The sequence below is a fragment of the Mirounga leonina genome, unplaced genomic scaffold (assembly GCF_011800145.1).
Source record: "Mirounga leonina isolate KUSES-001 unplaced genomic scaffold, KU_Mleo_1.0 Mir_180, whole genome shotgun sequence".
Lineage (NCBI taxonomy): Eukaryota > Metazoa > Chordata > Mammalia > Carnivora > Phocidae > Mirounga > Mirounga leonina.
Window position 1 is genome coordinate 29,431,165 of NW_023270469.1, and position 21,993 is coordinate 29,453,157.

General features: G+C 44.2%; 1 protein-coding gene and 1 long non-coding RNA gene across 3 annotated transcripts in view; one reads left to right on the forward strand and one right to left on the reverse strand.

Moving 5' to 3' along the window:
* Positions 1-21,993, reverse strand: part of FTO (FTO alpha-ketoglutarate dependent dioxygenase) — a 373,021-nt gene that overhangs the window by 29,868 nt on the left and 321,160 nt on the right. The gene's annotated exons all lie outside the window — the stretch shown is intronic.
* On the forward strand, positions 8,394-15,736 carry LOC118023783. Of its 2 annotated transcripts, none has more exons than XR_004682892.1 (3): positions 8,394-8,480; positions 8,619-8,739; positions 15,654-15,736. It is a non-coding gene; the product is annotated as an uncharacterized LOC118023783 (long non-coding RNA). The 2 variants fall into 2 exon arrangements; XR_004682893.1 differs by lacking the exon at positions 15,654-15,736 and adding an exon at positions 9,293-9,376.

Below are 21,993 nucleotides of genomic sequence, written 5' to 3' on the forward strand. Positions count from 1 at the left end.
CTGCTGACTCTCAGCACACTTACTTACATATTTCCTTTTGTGGGGTCAGCCCAGGCTTCACTTTGAGGCCAGTTCAGACCCAGAGAATGTGGGGAGATATCAGATCATAAAGCTTGGAATCAAGCTTCATTCTTGGCTTGGCCCATCTTGTGCCTATATCTCCTTATTATCACGGGTTATATTAGCAGCCAATGAATTCACTTGTGAACAGCCCCCCTCCTCCATCTCCAGGGACATACTTAGCATACCTGACAGCCGAAGAACATCATTTATTACACCCCTCTCCTCTATATAACAAAATTATTCTCAGTAACAATCATATAATACTCAGATAATAATTACGGTCTTGATTTATTCTTTAGTTTCAAATAAGTAATTAACAATGAAAGAATAAATTTCAACTGAAAAATATTACTCAAATTCAGTCAAAGAGTCTGTGTGGAGAATTAAATTTTCATTCACCAAATTAACATTATTACCCAGAGTAGTCTGTAAACTGGTTCACTGTTTTAAACCAAAATACAAACTTCAGTGGCCACATGGTACGACAAGAGTCGAAGGATCCCCAACTGTGGTTTCTTTGTCTTAATCGCTGCCTATCATCGTTCATTTTCAATCCACTGTGTAGATGCAGGAATACGTGGTACCATAGTGGTTGGAGACATGAACTACACACGAGGCGGGCTCAAACAATTCCAAATGGCAATGAACTTACTCTGAAATGGACAGGCATAGCTGAGTCTTTGTGTGTCGGTTGCTGATGCTATAACTGAGAATCCTCTGAATTAATGTCTATGTGGAATACTACATTTATTAAAGGGTATGTTACTAATATGTGCTAATGTGGGGCACTTGGGTGGCTCAGTCAGTTGAGCATCCGACTCTTGGTTTCAACTCAAATCATGATCTCACAGTCATGAGATCGAGCCCCGCGTTGGGCTCTGGGCTCAGTGGGAAGTCGGCTTGAGATTCTTTCTCTCCTTCACACGCCCCCCACCCCCCGGCTCACACAGTCTCTCTAAAATAAATAAATAAATCTTTTTAAAAAATGTGCTAATTTGAAGCCTACATATATATAGTATAACATATGTTAGAAATATATATAATCTAAAAATATATATAAAATAATAAATATATATATTAGAAAGCTTCACAAATAATTCAGAAATTGTGTAGAAAGGAGATCAACAAAAGAGTTTTGTAGAGAGGAGTCCTCTATCACTGGTGTTGTTTAGAACTGACAGAAAATGGTGATAATGAAAAGCAGACTGGCTCTTGTCAGTTTTATTATTGTTTTTAGATCTTCTACAGACAATGCAGGCTTTATTGCCAGCAAGGAGTGGGGAGAGGTAGAGCTGGGCGGACAGTTCCCGCTGCTCACCCTTGGTACATCACTGCCCATCTCTTAATTTGATTTCTGCTTTTTATTGTTAAGACATTTTGGTCTGGTCTCCTGACCCCTTTTGGCCCAGAACTTTGGTCTGAGTCTTTGATCTTCTCCTCCCAAATCCACTAATCTGGACTCTTGATCCAACTGCCTGCCATTCTGGCCTCTAGACCTTTCTTGCCTCTTCCTGCGGACTCAGCTCCCCACACCCAACCCCTTACCCACCTGTGCCCTTGCTATCTGCTTTTTTCAGATACCATCCTCTGCCTCTGAAGATTTCTCTGAACGTGGACACTTGCCTGCCTGACTGAAGGGGACTCAGCAAGCTTTCTCTCCTGTCTAGCTGGCCTCTTGGCACAAACTCCACATTGTCCTACTCCTGCCTAAATTTCAAAGTGGCAACCCTATGAAAAGCATCACCTTGATGTTAGCAGCTTGGTGGGCAAGGCGGCTAGGGATGCATACTTGGTCATACGTAATGCTAGAGAAAAACTGCTCAAGAGAATGGACGATTTACCAATGGCAGCCAAGCTGACCAATATCAAGGCTAAAATAGGTTGACAGCTCTGTAGGTGTTGGGCTTGGTCTGGGGTTTAATGCTTTATTTGACTCCATGCTGTGTCTACTGGGCTGCCAAAGGCAGCTCCAGCATTTATGATGTCCATTTCTCAGGATAGTATGTTGCCTGATAGCAGAATTTATGGTCCTTAGTTCTGAGATGTCAATAAAATCACCTGGCCATGTGAGGGCCATCTCCAGTACAGTCTAATATAGAATGCTCATCTTATTCAGGCACAACAGCAGCTTTTAATATCCTCCTGAATCTGCAGATCAATCCCTGATTTTTAAGACTTCTTTGAGAGGAACCTTAGGCAGCCTGGAGTTCCTTTATACGTAACGACGATGATGCTCATAACTTTGCCAGTGAATTACACATGCCAATAACCACATAGGCTGGCTAACTGAAATTGTTTTGCTCTGCTTTTGCTTAAAATTTTGACCAACTGTTATAAGAAACAAGGGCTTTCGGAAAGGGCAATGGTGGTGCCTCATCATTCTGGAAAATTAAGACACAGTTTCAATATTTAATTCTAAATCCTAAGCATCCATTACTAACACACACGCCTTTACTTATGTGCAGCAAGGAATATTAATCCTAGCCTTTCATCCTGTTTCAAATGAAATAATACCAAGGAGGCATCTTAAGGAATGGCTCTGACAAGCTAAATAATGATTGTATCCTATTTATTTAGCCTCCAAAATCTGACAAAATATCAGTATCCAATCATGCAGGTTGCTTAACTCTATATGATAATTTATATGTATATAATATATACACAGCATACATGGTATTTATGTATATACAATATACAGATGTGTGTAAACATGCAGAAACAAACAGATATGTATATATAAAATACATAGGACATGGACAGTTTCAAGGTCTGTGTCATAGGCTATCAACAGTTATATCAGTGTGTTTGAAAACAGTATTCAAATGATGTTCTGATATTCTTTTCCATACATGCTTGCTTTGTGCTGTTCAGATGTTGCTCATTTCTGTATAGCTATTATATGTTTCTAGGATGCTGCTTTGAAAAATCTGGGCCACCTTCAAAGATTTTATAAAGTGACTCCTTTATTCTCAAGAAGAGGAGAAAGGCGGGTTAATCATCTATTGACTCCTCAGCCTTATTACTGGCATAAAGCTCTGGCTTTGCTAAATTCCCGCTTTTTAGTTACCTAACAAACATACATCACCAGGAGGTGCAGATAAAGATCGAAAGATTAAGCTTTGTCACTCAAATGATAATTAAAAAGAGTATTTTAAACACACTGTAAATATACACAAGCCATCATAAAATCATCAAAACCCTGCCAGAGCTCACCACCTCCAGAGTATATAGATTATCAGGGAGAGGGATATTGATGTTAAGTCCTGCTTGTCTTGGAAGATTGTCATTAACTGTCCCAAGCCTGCACTCAGCCAGCCACCTGAACTAAGGAAGACAGGAGAACCTGGCTTCACATATTCTCGTGGTAGATTAGTGGGATTTGGAATGAGCAATTTAATATGCATTTAATTGTGATCCCTTTCTATTCAACCCCAAGATTCCTTAAAATATATTATTCCAAGTACTTAAAGAAAAACAACAGAAATTGAAGATCTGTTGTCCTGCTTTTAAAAAATCATTTCACATCCAGGAAAGATTTACTAAAACAGATTAATTTCTCCTAAAAATTTCATTTATAACATGTCATAAGAAGACACATGAGCCCATGTGTATTAGAAGCATGCAGTAACATCACCTTTCATAAAAAGAAAAGCTTGTCATCACAATCTTATTAGGATGTCGTGCATTGTTAAACTGGTAAAATATTTCTGTATATTCCAATTAGTGCAACCATCTACTGACACAGACATTACAGAGAAAACTATCCTCTTTAAAAAAGTCCTTTCCACTGGGAACTAATCCTTTGTTTGACAATTCAGAGAATGTTATTTAGAGATTTTAATTGCTCAGTTGATCTGTGGCTGGATCTCAATAATCAAAACAATAAAATTGTTGGTTTCTTTTTTTTTTTTTTTTTTTTGACAACTGTAATAAAATGCTGGTAGTATCCTGGGATAGTTAACTCAAGCTGGATTGACACTGTCAGATTCTTTTTCATATATCTTTTTTATCAGACTAAAACTCACTATTTCTTAAAAAGTGAGAAGTACATTCAAGACATTGCCATTATCAACAGATATTCCAAATATTGCTTAACATCTACCTGAAAAATCCAACCTGATTATAACAACCTAATCTGATTATCTATGAAATGGGCCTGTAATTAAAGAGGGCACGTTCTGCATGGAGCACTGGGTGTTATATGCAAACAATGAATCATGGAACACTACATAAAAAATTAATGATGTAATGTATGGTGATTAACATAGCATAATAATAAAAAAAAAAGAAAAATATTCTTCAAATCAATTAGAAAAAGCCAAACATTCCAATAAAAATGGGCAAAGCCACGGATAAATTATTTCACAAGAGAAGAAACAGAAATAGCTACTTAAATATGAGAAAAAGCCTCTACCTCATTAGTAATCAAAATGATGTAAATGCAGCCAAGGAGACACTGTTTTCCTAATCTATGAAACTGAAACAGTTTGCAAGCGCGCGCGCGCGCGCGCACACACACACACACACACACACACACACACACACACACTTTCCAGTGCCGGGGAAGGTGCAGGAAAACAGGCATGCTCACAGACTGCTGCGGGAGACTATATAATTGGTTCAACCTTTTGAAAGAACATTCTGGTAATATGTGTCAGAAGCCTTAAAAATGTGTGCATCCTTTGACCCAGCAATTCAATTTCAAGGAATTTATCCGAAGGTGATAAATATTCACATAAAATGCTCAGACAAGGATATTCATCCCAGCATTTCATATGATAAGGGAAAAAGAGGAAAACAACCTCAATGTCCAACAGTAGGAAGAAAATTAAATAAAGACGGCATATTTATACAAGTTTCTATTAACAATCATGTTCCCAGGGAATGTTTAAAGAAATGAAAAACCGCCTGTGATACAGGAAGTGAAAACAGGCAGGTTATAAAATACTATGGCCCAAATTTTGCTTTAAAAATATATATAAATATATATATGTACATATAAATGCACTGAAAAAAGATTGGAAGACAGTACACGAAAACATTCTTGGTGGTTATCGTAAGGCGGTGGGGACTATAGGAGGTTTTTCTTTTCTGTCTTATACTTCTCTGGATTTTCAAAAAATAATTTTAATTAGCACAGATAAAATATCTTAACTTAAAACATGCTCATTGAAAAAGCAAACTCAGAAGTACTGAGCCTTAAAAATGTTACTATGATTTTCTAAATAATTTACCTTATGAAAAGTCCATGTAGATCTAAATAAGTTTCTTTCCTTTTTTGGAGAAGAGTCTGGAGTATCTACACAACGACATATTTTACAGAAATGTGGAAATGAGGCATTTGCAAAAGTTTACAAGGGTAGAACTGGCAGTTGGGATGGTCAGGTCCCTGGCCTGAGAAAACAGTTCGTCCACTATACAATGTTAACCCACTGGACAGAATGTAGGACACCCAAAACATGAAATTTGGTGCCAAGGGAAACTGAGCATTTGGTTTGGCACAAACAACTGGCAATTAATAACAGCCGATAGGAGAAACACAAATCGGCCATGAATTTGCACTCGATTTTGATTTTAAAGTTCTATAAGGGTGGAAATGCTTATTTTAAATACTCATATTAAAAAAAAAAGAGTTCTGGCAACCACCAGCTTTCCCATTCCCACCTTCTCAACCCCCAACCACACCCGGGGGCGCTTTCTGCTTCCTTTCTCAGGGACAAAGAAGCCACTGGCTTGAACTCGGGGACCACAGGCATTACTGAAAACCCAGGCCGAGCTTGACCATGAAGACCGTTATGACCTTGCTGAGGTGAGATGCTTCAAAGTCTTAGGACCTCTCACTCTGAGAGTAAAAATTAATGCATCCACTTACTAAAGAGAACAGAGAGCCATCTTACTCTCTAACTTAATCTAGCTCCTGTCCATCAGCCCTGCTTCTACACTGTTTCTTTTCTACTGGATTCCATTTGGGTAAAGAGGCATCCTGACTCTTGAGAAAGCCATCTGCTCTGGTCTAGTTGCAGGATGAAGGCATGGGGGATGCAACAGGACATGTATGGGAGGAGAAAAAGAAACCGTTGGCAGGTCAACAATTATTGATGTATTGAGAAAGCACCTACTATGTGCTGGGTGCTTTCCGTTCTTTTTTGAGTGCACGATCTCATGTAATTTTGCATATCCCACAATACCAAAGTCCTTCTGTCCTCAAACCCCAGCCAGGAGCATTCTTTGTGACTGTCAACATTCAGGAATATTTCAAAACACCAAGTTTAAAGAGCTAATTCAGCCACAGGTTTCTTAATTTTTAAAACCGGGGGATGATTTAGATCCGAGGCCAACGGCAGGAGGTACAACAGCGGCCCGCTCTTTCTTCTGAGCCAGGCAGAGGGGAGCTCCTCTCAAACAGGAAGCCCATTGTGGCACCTGCAGCCTGTCTGGGAGCCGGCTGATTAACATAAGGGCGGGGGCAAAGCTAGAGCCGGGGCAAAGCTAGGGTGGGGGCAAAGGAAGATGAACAGCCTGTCTCGGAAGCAAGCCTGGCATCTTGATTTCTGGGTTTGCTTTTTGTTTCAAAGCTCCAGATTTCCCAGTTCAGATGCAGAGCAGAATCCTCTGTCCCCATCCCCCATGCAAGCCTGCCAGGACCCCCCACCCCATCTCCACACACTGCTCGCTAAGCGGCTGAGGTATAAATAACTGGAAGGAACGCTTTATGCTTGGCCACCCCTCCAGCAGGAGACAACTGGCTTTCTCAGTGGTGTTCAGCGAGCCCCACCGAGCCACCGCCGACGCCTCATTAGAACGCCAGGCACTCCTGCCAGCCCTGGGCGCTGGATGCTAGCTGCCTGTGGTCTGCATCTATAGTCATGACAGACGGCGGAGACTGTTACCTTCCGCTGAAGACCAAGTACATGATCCACTGCAGTTAATCAATAGGATAATGGAATGAATCAATAGGAAAGATTTTTAGAAGGTCTTAATTAAAGAAACACTTGCAGATACAAATGATGTCTTCAATGTATTGATAGTGCCAAGGTGAAGGGTTAAACACAAACAAAACCATCAACTTTATTTTGCCAGCATGCCTTCCACAAGAGAACAACCTAGCAGCCTCCTGGCCCCAGGGTCGGCCCATTAATCAGTCCCTTGTCAATTCCATGGCCACACTGTATGGGAAAATTAGGCTATGATCAAAAATTTTAATTACTAAACAGCAGCTCGAACAACAATGAAAAATAGACGCGCGCCCCCGTCTGGCTTTCCTTGGCCCCTAAAGTGGGAGCAGCGTTCCCCATAAAAACCAGTTCCTGCAGACAAACTCCCCGCCTGATGCAGCGCACAGAAATTAGAATAATTAAAGAAAGCCTAAATTGATGGATCCCATTTAGGCACGGGAATTCTCCAGTGAGCCTTCTACTCAAACATGTTACATCAATATTTTTGATTCCCTCGATGGTCCTGCGCTAGGTACTGGTTTAAAGAGACATCAATCTGTGATGTCAGCATTTATCTAATGAACCTTCAAAAATCAATGTCCAGGATGGCCCGTTACATGCAGGCACCCAATTTGTCCACTCTCCCAGCCTTACTGGCTAAACCCAGAACCATAACCACAGCGGACGTGGACTCGAGTGGTAGGTGGGACGGTCAGACCAGAAGAGGCTGGAATTACAGAGTCCGTTCCACCCCAGGGGGGCGGGGCGGGGAACTCATGCAATGCGCGAACAGAACAAGGAAGCCAAGATCCCCTTCTGAACTTTCCAGGGCCTCCAGGCTCGGGACATGCCCATCCTAAAACGATCTGCGTCTTCCCATCATCCCCCCTCCCAACGTACCTTTCCCTCCCGTGGTTCCCATTCCCTTTACTGTTGCTTGACAGGATTTTGGTCCCCTTCCTGACAGCTCGGGTAATTTCCTGCTTTTTGGGTTACTCGACCGGGATTCCCATTTCGCTCCACTCAATGGGAGGCCCATGCCTACTTCCCTCCTTGTTCGTGTTTATGCTCAACTCACCCTCACCCTTCTGGTAAGAGGACTCCCTGACACTGATATCTTGACACCCTAACAGGCAGAAGAGAGGGCCCAAGTTTGTTTCACTCCTTTTTGCCTCTTTAAAATAAATTGGCCTGGACTGGCTGCCACGAGGCTGAGTTATTTCAAGTGCATAACTCACGGTGACAGGTATGCCATTCACCATGCCAGGACTGGGTCTGCCTTCTGATCTCGGCTTTTATGCGCGGCCGTTCTCCCTCTCTTGACCACGAGAGTCAGTCCTGAGCACAGTGTGGAGCTTGGACAGTTGTAAGATGTGTTGTGTGGGCTGAATTAGTTGTTGTACAATTCCTGTCTATCTCATTGAATACAGCTTTCAGCAGCCCCTCGTGCCAAGTTTGAGTCCAATTAAACTACAATGAAAGGTACCATGATTTCATTTGCTTGGATTGTCACATTTCAGAAGTTCAGTAGCCTGCAAAATGTTCGCTGTCTCTCATTAAGCCAGTTCCAGCAACTGTGTAAAGGCTCTAATTTAGCTGCTTTTTATGCTCTGCTTTTAGTCCTGAAGATGGCTGCCTGCAGGGAAGGATCCGACGCCACCCGAGGTCTCAGGAAGTGTTTCCGACCACACAAATGGAAAATGCTCGAGAAGAGCACAACTGGCCCTGAAACAAAACTAAGGTAATATTCTAAAGGCTCCTGTTACGTTTTCTAGCATTGCTCTGGAAGAATTCTTGCTGGAGAAAGGCGGGGTGTGTGTGTGTGTGTGTGTGTGTGCATGCGTGCATGCATCTGTGCGTGTGCCTGTGTTTGGGGGTTTCAGAACCCTAATTAAAGACCTGTAACTTCTTTTCCTGATAGAAACATTTATTTCTCTAAAAATCCTCCCAAAAACATTCAGCCAAAATTTTGTTTAGATATGCACTTAAAAACGAATTGCCTCTAATCAAAGAGTGCTATACGCAATCAGGTTTGTCCTGGAAATCTGACATGTATTAGACACTGGATAGATCTTAATTGAGTCCCAGTTGGGCTTATGGAGGAAAAAAAAGAAAAAAATCGCAGACTGCGACTATGCTAATTCCCATTATGGCTCTGGTTTGATGAGGAAATTGCTATACAGATGCCAGCAATGCAAATTACCACTTACTGACTGCTTACTAGACGCCAGGCGGTATGTTATAAGCTTACATATACTGTGGCAGTTAAGTCTCTCAAATAACCCATTTTCCAGATCAGCAGACTGAGGTACAGAGAATGTTAAGTCGCTCGCTCGAAGTCATGGCTGGTCAAAGAAAGGACCAAGAATCAAACCCAGGTCTGTCTGACTCCAAAGCCCTCCTTCCTAACTGGTTTGCGCTTACACTTCAGTGGCAAAGCCTAGCACAATCCCCAGTGGCTTCACCAAATAAGAACTAGCAGGTGCACTGGTATGGGAGCGATGTCTGTCCTGCTTCTCTCAGAGTCAAGATTAGCACGGCACTGAGTCAGTTAATCTCCACCTCGGCTAATGCATTCACTCTGGCGGTCGGGGATCTTCTGGAGAGTTCCAATCCTTCTAGTAACCTCTCCATTTTCAAAAATAACACTTCTGAGTGGAATTTTTTTTTTTCTAACTACAAAAGAAAATTTAGAAAATGTAGAAATGCCCGAAGACAAAATAAATAACCTGCAGTCCCATCACCCAGATATAATCACTCTTGGTGCAGATTCTCTATTGCCTTTTTTTTTTTTTTTTGCCTATAAAACTTAGGATTCCAGTATTATTTGCTCTGTGCTTGGTGTTTTTCTCAATGAGTATGCAAATCCACCCAGACTACGTGTCATGTCCTTCCTATGGATAAAAGTGATTATAATCACTGGATTAGGCTGGCTGCCCCCTGAACGTTAAACCTCGGGTTCTTTTAAATGTGCTGCCATCTCAACTGACTCCATGGTGGCAAAACATGGAACTTTTTTTTTTTTAGGCCCAGGTGGTGAGAATGACCCCAGCTGGCTGAGAACCGAAGGTCAAAGAGGCCCTGGGTCTGGCTGAGTGTGCCAAACTCTGAATCCCAGAAGCTTAAAATATAATCAGAGTTCCTCCTACCAGCTCAGGGAACCACGGATCTCCTAGTATTCCTTAAGGGAAAAAAAAAAAAAAAAAAATTACAGAAAAAGCCCAACATAAAACTAGACGAGATCAGTTTAATGATATATGCGTAAAAAATAATCAAGATCAAAACACACTTTCATTTTCCTGGGTAATTTTTTTTTTTTGAAACATATATGGTTGATATTCTTGCTTGGAAGGTGGAAATGATACTTCAGCCTGAAGTAGTCAAGGGTTTACAGAACCAGGACTGCTGCTCTTGGCCTGGCCCCGGGAAGGGTGTGATGAACACAATCTGAAATCAATATCAGGGAACAGTTACTGCATCTCAATGTTATTTGCCGAGATGGGCCACTGGAAGAGGAGTGGGGGAAGAGAGATATATGTCAATAGCTTTCACGAAGCACTCCACAGCCATGCACAAAGGGAGGTCAAATAACTATCAGCCGACCAATCCCCATTGTAAGTAGTAAAAATGATAAAATCAATATTATTAAATAAAAAGTTAGCACTGCTATTGAACTCTCTCATGATCTTGGCAGCGCCGGGCTGAAAATGAAGGAGGCTATTTTCCAATCTCTTTAGGGGCAAATGTTTAGGATCATAAACATTTGCAAAATGTAGGGGCAGATAGATATTTCTCACATATAAACGGAGCCATGGGGACATGTGAACAATAGGGTCAGGTAACTGTCACCTCACCAGAAAACAATGATCCTTCCCACCCAGGTGAACAGATATTCTGAGGGCTGCTAAAGGCTACATCATTTAGAGCTGGACTTGGCTCTTCTGTCCTTCAGGGTGACAGGGGTCAGGCTGGCTCGGGGCTTTCCAGGAAAAGAGAAAGGTCCTATTTGCTGTCCTTTCAAATCTTAAGATTTGGAAATGCACCAGGAAAAAAAAAAAAAAATCATGGGAGAGAAAAGAAAGAAAAAGAAAAGGAAAAGGCAAAAAAAAAAAAAAAAAGGGAAGAAAACAAGGGCATTTCAATAGAAGAGAACTGACCTATTCTTGTCAGCCCGGAGGACTGTGGGGAAGCTTCTCCAAGCCAAGAATGTGTTCTTTGCTGCTGGCGTTGGGTGGTTAATTGTGCAAGCCGAAGGTAGCATATAGCAGGTATTGAAAAAGATAAATTTAGACTAAAGATAGCCCAGCCAAAAATTCCTATGAAAGCAGCAAGCTCCAGTTATATCTGGAGCAGGAAGAGTGGGGGAAGAAAGGAAGAAAGAAGGATGTGTAAAGGAGAGTGACAGCCCATGGGCAAGGCCCCCTTTGCTGCTCTGACCTGCATCTAAACACAGAGCTGCTTAGCCTTTTGAACACCTAAAGTTGGCTCCCTTGTTTGCATTTCATAGAAACTACTATAGAAAGTAAACAAGAACCTTTGGTGAATTATTTAGCATACAAATAAACCAGCAAAGAAGGCTAAGTAGGCCTATATGAACTAACTGGATTGAAATATTCATCTGTAAATAACTCTCCAATCTGGTGCTTTCACGTACAAATACTACATGGAACATTAGACACAACTAGCTTCTAGGGATATTTAGGCTCACTAGAGAACAATTTTTATGTCTACTGGCATCTGTGGGTAGTGATATGGACTGACTGTTAATATAACCAACATAAAATTTATGTGAACACTCACTAAAATCGCAACCCACTGTCAGACAGCTGGTGGCTGATGCGGAGCACATGCGGATTTTATATGCACTGCGTAAACTAACCTTTGCAATAAAGATTTAGCAGGTTTATTAGTTTAGGAAACCGCTATAATTAAGGATAATTCATAATGGCCGTTTATCCACTCTCCAGCAATAGCTAGCTTAATTTAGGCTCCATTTCTTGGAGCCATAAATAAGAGAGCTGCTATCTTCTGCACAGATGTGGCATTCAACCTGTTCATGTTGGCTGGTTTTTGCTTGTGTTTTAATCAAAACCATTAGTAGATAAGACTATAAAAAGGACAGGGTTTGAAATAAATTAGCAAGAAATGCATAGGCAAAGTTGTTTCTTTTTTTTTTTAACTACTCAAAAAAAAAAAAATAATAACCTCTCCCTCCAGAGGTAAAACAATTAAAAATAAATAATCCTTTTAAATGTATTAAAGGAACTTTCATTTACAAACCCGAGGAGAGAGAAAGTGACAGAGCAATAACATTAATGAAGGCCAAAGAAATATGAGTGTGACCTCTCTACAGTATCTCCATTTAACTGTGCATGTAATTAAAGCCTGACCTTTGCAAATGCAGCCCAGTCTGATGGGTGGCAGCCTTCCCCTGCCAGCCAAGCACACGCTTCGGGGATGGGAGGTTTCCATGGCGCAGGCTCCTGCCTTCAGCGTCTGCTCTCTGTCCCCACTGACAGGGACACCTTGCCTGTTGGTCCCTAGCAACGCCTGACACTCTTCTTCCGTACATCTGCTCCATCTCTGGGTTACAGCCTGTGCACTTTGCAAACACTCCGGGCATGAGTCAGCGAAAGGTGAGCAGTGCCCGGATGTGGGTCTAGACCAGCAGCATCTCCGTGTTGCCAACTGGGTGGGTGAGCATGCCCTAGGGGTGGGGCCCTCTGCTACGCCCTCCCTTGCCTGGTCCTGAAGAGCCGGCCAAGGGAGACCTTCCCTTCCGGAGTTTTCCCCCAGGGCACTACAGCTTGGCTGTCATAGGAATTTGGAATCCTATGAAGGGTGAGGCTCTACGGCGCCTTCAGAGTAGCTTTGTTCTTGAGATTTTTCTGGACTGTGGAGTTAGTCCTGGTGTAATGGAAGGGGTGTGGGTCTAAGAGGAGGAAGGTCTGGGGTACGTTTCCCAACTGTGTCACTCCTTACCTGCTGTGTCCCCAAGAGGGCCAGTCAGCCTCACTAAGCGTCAGCCTCCCCGCTTACAAAGTGGGACATCATCACCTGTCCCACCTCGTTAGTGCACACGGACTGCTGTAAGGACTCAGGAAAACAATGCCCAGTGTCTCCCAGGACCGCAAAAGTGCTATGGTGAGTGGCAGCCCAGCCACTTGGCAGTGGGGTCTCTCCACCTCCGAGGTGCCCCATGGTAAAACCGTACCACTGCTATGCTCAAGAGAAAGAACGTGTGCAAAAGTGGTTAGTCAGCTCTAAAGAGCACGGCTGGGTAAGTTCTTTGAGCCAGGTCTCCTCCTGATCGTTTCTAAAGGTGCTTGCTGCTGGCCCACGGGCCCCAAACACACCAAAGGTCCTCGTGACCGCTCAGACCAGGGGTGGACGGTGGGGAGGACTTCGAGGAGGCGGAGGTAATACCACATGATGATGGGCCCGATGCGAAATGGGCTGGGCATATCCATCTTTTAAAATTGTATCTTATTACCAAAACAATTTTTCCATTCCTGGGAAAGTATGAAAGGTTGCTCAGTTTTCTCTGAAGAGTTCGACCTGGGGAACAAAGGGAGAGCCAACAACCAGGTAAGTTAAACCCTACAGGAGAACTTTCTCTCCCGAAGTGCTCTCCTGGAGACGGTGGGTTTGGAGCTAAAACTGAGGGAGGGTATTAGCACCACGGGACACTTTTGTATTGACAAATGCTAGTACCCCGGGTCCTGACCAGAGCTGGCACACACACTGAGCAGCAGCAAAGGACAACAGAAAGAGTAACTGTGACAAGTGTTCGCACCCAGCTCTCGCTGGCTGGGGCGCCCCCTGCCATGGCCATCCGGTGAGACAGGCGGGCGGGAGGCAGACAACTTCTAAGAGCGTCTGCGCAAATCAAAGTGAGGAGATACGTAGCTGGGGCAAGACCCCTGGCTTGCATTTCATCGCAAAGGCCCTGGGAGGGAGGGTGACCTTAGCTCCCAAGTTACGAAAAACAGCCACAGAGCTCCTGTCAGCCTACTGAGTGCCAGCTATCTGGCATGGTTCTGGGCACTCCCGTGATGGCAGGTGGTTCACTCTCTTTCTTATTCACGTGCAGGCCTACGTAATCAGGCGTGCACTCAGGAGATTTATATCCCATTGCGAAAGTGATCTTGGCAAAATAAAAATCTAATGCCGGGGGTTGTAAAATCGCATCCCCGAATGAGGTAGCAAGTGGGGCCAGGCAATGGGTTGGCCCTTCCCCATTCCAGCACTCAGACTGAAAGTATTAGTCCAAAATGAGGAACATATTTATCAGGAAAATCTTTTATTCTTTCGAAATAGAGTTTCCTTTAGGAGTCAAAGTTCACAGGAACATTTACCATTCTGGTGCACAAATTGACATATTTAATAAGGCTCCTGGAAATTCAGAATTTAAATCATGGTTAGAATGATAGGGTCAAAACATGTCACACTGAGAACCTAGGGTCAAAACAAAAAATGTTTTCATTATAGCTGAGTTGCCCCAAAACAGTCTTAGCCTCCAAAAATTACAAGCTAAAACAAAGTATCTTAAAACCAACAAGCAGGGCCCAGGATTTTCTAAAGAAATACAAAGTGGCGAGGGCCCGCCTCGACAGGAGAGTAAATGCTCAAGTACATAGCCCTCAAACAGAAGTAGTAATAGTAACAGTAGTTGTAATAGTTGGAGCTACACAAAACCATTCTGGAGGAAACAGAGTTTCAGATACAAGAGTACCCCATGTTAAGTTCCCAGAAGTAAAAAGTAAGTACAATTGAGCTAGATCAAGTACATTTCCACCTATGACAAAGGCAGGTGGCCAAAGATGACAGCACAGGAATATGGCAAGAGGACTCATTCGAAGGGAGGGGGAGAAGAAGCTGGATACTGTAAATCCTTTTTTTTTTTTTTTTTTTAATTATTACATTAAAAACAGTCAGAACAAGGACTTGATAGACGATCCTCTGTACCCCGCATGCAGCCAGCTTATTAATGCTAACAATCCTGGTCACTGTTACAGAAAACAGATGCTTGGATATTGGTTTGCTTCCATTCCCACCTCCTGCTAAAATGCATGTAAGACACAGGACCCATCCTGTCTGAAACCTTTGGGTCCTCAATATATTTATGCTCATCCCCGGGGGCCAAAATATTCTCGGCAGGTTAAAGAAAGAAAAGAGTTTCTAAATGGCTGTGCTACATCTCGAGGCTTCTGTCCCAACCCCTGACAGTGACCCGAGGAGCTTTTACTCTCACCATTTATGCTTATTTTCACCTCAAATCTATTCCATAACTTCCCAGGAATCTCATAGGGCACAGCCAGGCATTCACGACCTCGAGAATAATGAAAACAAAGCGTATTCTGCATCATATCAACAGTGAGATTCACGACTGCGGGACGCAGTGCTGTTTGGATCTCAAACCCAAGTGGGAGACAGCAGATCCAGCCCACGGCTTGTTTTTTCCAGCGATGTCCCTCAGAATTTCTACCATTGAAGAAAAGCAGATTCCCAACCAGAAATAACAAACCTTTCCAACATAAAAGATAAATACGCGGCCCCCTGCTTCCGCCTGCCCTTTGCCTGGTGTCTCTGACACCAGAAGCTTAGCAGTAATATTTTGCTAACTATCAAAACTTGGACTCATTTCATTTGCAGATGGGGACCCCTATTGGTATGAAAAAAATCCCAGGGAAAACGGAAACGAAGCACAGTCTTCTTAACCAAATATGCCTGAACCTACCAATAAAGAGACCCAAGACCCACAATTCCAGTTCACCAAGGAAAACAGAGTTGAAATCCTTTGCTCTCACCTGCACCAGCATCCCACCCCCCTCCCAGGAAAGCCTGGCCACCCGCCCCCACCCCCAAACCAAGCTCTGCAGTTCACCCCTTCGCACCCCCTGCAGGAGCGCGCATGTGCGCGCGCACGCTTTCCTCCAGCTGCCTCTGTCACCGGGACTGCACTCCATCTCTCTGCTGACAGATCTCCGTGTTGGGCAGGATTTCCAATCCTTCATGACTATCTATTTGTCACTGCAGGTGAGTGGTGGCACTCAGCCTGATCCCCAGCCACTTTTGCAGTTACTTATCTGTCTTTATGGATTCATCCTGTGTGTCAAGCCGCCGCATAACAGCATTACTGTCAGGGTGACAAAACTGTCCCCAGAGTGCCACAAATGATTCTCTCTCCTTCTGGCTGCTAGCAGGGGAAACAGAACAGCGACACGGCCTCGCCTTCCCCATCCTTCTCGGGCCCCAGCCTGGTTCAGCACCTCCTCCCACACGGAGGCCCGGCTCATGGGGGGCTCAGGGCAGGGCAGCCTGCAGGGGCTCCAGAAATGATAAAGAAAAAAGGGGGGCAAGGCCAGCGTGAACCGCAGCGTCTCCGGCAAGGCGCCCAAGCTCTCGCCGCCTCCTGCTCCCAGGTGAGGCGCCCAAGTGTTTAACACCTGTCACCGAGGAAGCCAGAGAGGAGGTCCCCCCTCCTCCTCGACTCCCGAGCACACATCCGGTACTCAGTGAAGGGACCCCAAGGCTGCTAAGTGCCGGCCCTGGAAATCCCAACAGCAATGGCAGAGCTTTTAACACTGTCATTTTTTTTAGAGCAGAAATACTAGCTGGAACTGACCGTTAATAATGACGGCGAGGGTACAGTGGGTGTGCCAAATGATTTTTAATCATTTTCACGAACTGACGGCTTCAAAAACACAGCAGCTCGTTTATTTCTCTTCTATTTTTAAAGGGAGCCCCCAGTTCCCTTTCCCTCCACAGGGCTCCTTCCGAATGTAATTCCGACAGCAACGTGGTGCCCGTGGCCATGTTGCTGGGGGAGGAAGGTTTCTGCGTTTCCTTGATTGGCATCCCACAACAGCAGGCCCAAACTAACCCACCAAAACAAACACTGCGTTTTTATGGCCACCTGAAACTCGCTCGAGGACCCTGCAAGAAGACATGCTAGTCCTCAACCAGGGCCACCTTCTAATGCCACTCCACAGGTTCACAGATCCCTCCAAAGTCAAGGTCAGTGGCGCATAGCTCTGTTCACCAGGGCAGCCACGCCGTCTTTGGGGGCTTCAGTAAGTGTTAGAAAAACAGATCGTCAACAAGACACTCTACTCACCGGGTGGGGTCGGGGATGAAGTCTGGTTGGAAGGCTTTGCTTTCCCTTTGAAAGGTCAACCGAAATACAAGTGCACGTTTGCGGGCGCGCGCGCGCACACACACACGCACACGCACACTCTCCAGTTCAGGCGTGCCTCAAACTCCGCTTTGTTCTTACCCTGATGAGCGCTCACCGTCTGAGTTTTTTTAAATAGGTTCAATCTGATTTCTGACACTGGAAAAACAAACCTAAAAGCAATTTAGAAAACACCTGCCCGTGAAGTCAGATGGCAAAATATCTAAAGCTTCTCTCGAAATCTGTGACCTCAGAGGCTGACATGGTTTGATGGGAAATTTAATGTAATAGGCTGCGAAAGCCAAGAGGCCTGTTGTCAGCAATGAAGTCTGAAAGTTAGCAGAATTAATAACACTGTACAATGGAAGAGCCCTCAAGGGACAAGGCTGCAGAACCAGGGCAGTGGGGAAAAATGACTTTTGAAGTCATTTCACTATGACATTCTGTCATCACTGCTAAACGGAAATAAAAAATCATCCGAATCACCACATGTTTCTTTGTGTGTCCTTCCCTTATCTAATATAAAGTAATAACACCCCGCCCAGGCTGGGAATGGACCCTCGAGGGATTCCGAGAGCTCCATTTTGAATCGCTAAACGCAATAAGAATAAATGCAAGTGGGAGTCTGTTTAGCAGAGAGTGATGCCTGGTCTGTTGCCCATCGAAAGCCAATAAATCTCAATGCTTCAACAAGAGATGAAAATGGTTATCTCATCATTGCAGTGCCAGGGCGAAATTTTCTCTGAGCCGGAGTATTTTTATGGATGATTTATGTCCGGGAAGGACAGTTATTTAGCAAAATGGCAGATAATGATGAATAGAAAGTAAATATGAATAGCAGCAAGGGAGTGGCGCTTTGCTGCCGCAACAGACCAAACAAAATCCCTCCATAAAGTACATGCCACAGATAATTGCCATTACACTGAAGCTAGCATCCCTCTATGACTGGAAGTGAAATACAAATGAGCCCATCTGATTTAGTAACTGATTGCTCTTTGTTGTTCTAGAATACATGCCCCAGGGGTCTGCTAATTTTTCCTGAAAGCATATTCGGTGTCTACAGAGTAGGAGTCACGAGCCCAGGCTTTGAGCTGCCTTGGTGGGTTCAAATCCCAGCACAACTGCCCAGTTGTTAGGCCCTGGGTAGGTTCCTTCCCTATCCCAAGCCTCAGTTGCCCCATCTGTACCAGGAAGATGGCGGTAAATGACCTCTTAGGCTGGTGGTAAGGATTGAGCAAGGGACCCTGGCATAAATAGCTTAGCACGACTCTTGGCACAGAATGAACACTACGTAAGTACTCGCTATTACTATTAGCCGGGGACCAGCCACCCAGGGAACTATTGATTACTCTTTTAATTTTCTCCACGCTTCTTCATTCACAGAATCTTTTGGGTGAGCCCAGAGTTAAGGTTCAAAAAAGAGGAAGAGGCCTAAGTGGAGATTTTGCAGCCCGGTTGGGTGGAGGTCAGCATTCACCCCGCACATTTTTTCATCATTCCACCATCACTATCCTTAATTCTCAAGGCACACAGAACGGTCACATTATCAAGCTGGAAGAGATATAAGGAACAAAAGAAATTATTCATGGAGTTACAATGCAAAGAAGTCTATTTTAAAAATAAACAGAACTGAATTTTTGGAGTCTCTGAATAAAAGATAAGTTGACTGCACACAGAATGTCAAAATGGAGTGGAAGGAAGGTATTTTCCACCCCCACCCCCTGAACACTTTTTTCTGTACTGAAGCGCTACACAAAGAAAAAAAAAACTAATTATAGTTTTAAATGTCCAAAACGCCATGTCCACCAAAAGCCCGATGCTCATTAGTACTAGTAATTAACTTTACAACTGTCAACACAAACAGCACACAGGCTGACAGATAGAGAGTAGCTCTGAGGGTGCTAATAAATCCGGAAATAACAACTTGACACACAGATGCACAAAAGGATGCAGGTGATAAAGAAATGTTGACATCAAATCTAATTATCTTCGAAACCGCCAACTACAGCGTGAGCCACACTCATGCACGGCTGTTGCCGGTGATGAGCCCCACCGGAACGGCGCTTAACCACCGCCTACAACCCCGCGTTTACAGCCCTTGTCAGGGCTGCCGAGGACAATAACAAACAGGAAATTATAAGTGCCATGACCCCTCCAAGTCAAAAATCCAGTGATGAATATGGGCTCAGCAAGGCATGGCAGATTACCCCCTCACGAGTCCTAAAGCTGGGATGATATATGACATTTTTATCAGGCACTTTCTCAGGAATGTCACCAAGAGGGAAAATAAAGGCCCTGCGTAGAGGCGCCTAGGTGAATTATGCAACTGTAATTGCCGATCATAACCTGATATGAGTTGAAATTGCTCTGTTTTCATATTGAGATAGCATAAAATTGTCGGGAAATGCAATGGCTCCTTAATGTGGGCTAGATGAGTCTAATATTCTGATCATTTTTCACTCGGCTGCAAGGTAAATCGAGCTTCCTTAACACAGCCACTGTGGCCCAGGGCAATCGAGGGGCCCAATTTTACACTTGAATTGAGCAAATATGTGTAAACTACGATTTTTCATATTTTCTGCATGCATAAGAAGATGAAACATCTTTATCATCTGTATTGTCTGGCTGAGCTTATACAAAATATTAGTTTATCTGTCCTACTTTGGTTCATTCCATAAGCGAGACACATAGATCTGAAGGACAGGCAATATCCCCCATATATAAAACAAGTCCATCTTTTATGCAGTCTCATTTCACAAGTTCTCCTATTTAAAACCACCACCACCACCACAAAAATCGACACAGTGGCAGCATACAAAGGAAGAATTTTTTTTTTTTTCCAAGGGGAGGATGAGGCGAATGAAGGCGCTAAACACGACCGACTGTTCCGTCATTCTCCTGTTGGTACACAGAAGCTGGAGAAAAGCCAAATAATCTCTGGTGTCTCTGCTAGATTGTCTCCCTTTTCCCACTTAAATCAGTTATACCGGCAAGGGGACTGTATCAGCATTTTATTGCTTTCCTGCTGCGGCCTGCGGCAAATGGAAAAAGAACATGTTGGCTTTCTTCCTCCTTGGAGTCCGCCCTAAACCTGGGAGCATCCTGACAGTGTGACTGGGGCTCTCTATTGCCGGCTCCTGTGCCTTCTTGTTCCTGAGCCCCGTTCCCCCAAAGGGCAGAGGACCCAGGCCCAGCAGAGCTGCTTCTTTGTTACAAAGTGAATTTGCCCCCTCCATGACTTCTGCTTCTCCTCCGCTGGGCTTAGGCGGGCCACACAAGGCCATCCGTGTACATGGCAAGCTGTGTGTATGCTCGAGGATGAGGTCCTGGAAATGGGTCTCTTTAGTGAATCAGCCATTGTAAGGGCCGTTACAGCAGGATGCCTCTGAAGATGTGTTCCTTCCACTGTGATTTGTGACCATCGGTGTATTAGTGCTTTATTGCCTGGTGTCTTTATCCTCTCGGCATTCCTAGAAGTATTCCATTGCTAGGCCTAGGACATGACTCATCCTCTTGCCATGTTCAGCCTCAAGCCACAGTGAAATGTGCATTCATATAGCCGGCAAATGTACAAAGCATTAACATAATCTCGTGGGGTTTTTCTTCTTTTAGAGACAATCAAACAATTTGTTTTTAATCAAAAGACCCCTAATTAACAGGGTTGTGTGTGACAGAGAGGCCAGGGAGAAATAAAGCACAGTGACAGACTGGGAAGAGCCACCCCAACAGAGTCAAATTCAGCATGGGATGCCCAGAGCCCCGGGCCAAGAATTGAGGATGATCTTCCTTCTTCTCTAATGGGAGAAGTGGATGAAGTGATGCTTGTGGTAATCAGCTACTGTATTTGTTATTTATTGCTGTGTAATAAATTACCCCTCCCTCCCGAATTAAGGACTTACAACAAGCGGCATTATTATCTAGTAGTTTCTGGGGGTCAGGGGTTTGGTAATTGGGTGGCTCTGGTTCCGGGTCTCTCACAAGGAGGCAATGAACTGCTCAGCTGGTGCTGCGGTCATCTGAGGCTTGATTAGGGCTGGAAGATACACTTCCAAGGTCACTGGCGTGGCTGTTGGCTGGAGGCCTCGGTGGCTCACAGCATGGCAGTTGGCTTCCCCCAGAGGAAGTGGTCCGGACAGAAAGGGATTGCAAGTAGCCACATTGCCTTTTATGAACTAACCGTCCCCCTTATTCTCTCCGTCAGAAGCAAGTCACCAAGTCCAGCCCATATTGAAAGGGTGGGGATTACGTAAGGCTGTGACTATCAGGATGGGGGGCTGGTGACCACTGCTAGATTCTAAGGTAACAAATTCAGCCAACACTGACTGAGTTCCCTCCATGTAGCTGAACCCACAGTGGGGGCCAGGGATACAAAGGGTCGGTGGAAAGCAAGGTACAAGCCCTCCCCCGCCACCCCCACTCCGTATTCCCAGACTTTACAATCCAGCAGGGAAGCCGGGTGCTCAACAACCAGAGCATGAGAGCTGGAGGTGGGAACACAGAAGCACAAAGCACTCGGAGCTTAAGATACTTAAATGAGAGCCACAGGCCCTTAGACAGAATGTTATTATCTACTATCATGCGCTAGCCATCATTTTTGGCTTTTCCCCAAATAATTATACATTGTCCTGAAAATACAGTGCTCTATTGTGACAGGGAGCCCTTTATAGGTACTAGGCACGAATCAGAGTTGGTTATCAGCTTCCTTTCTCCAATGAGGAACTTTGGGCCAGGAGGGCAAAGACTTTCTTGATTGCCACCACCCTTCTTCAGAGAGAAAAGAAGTCATAGGTGAAGACAGAAAATCTGCTTTCTGAGCCC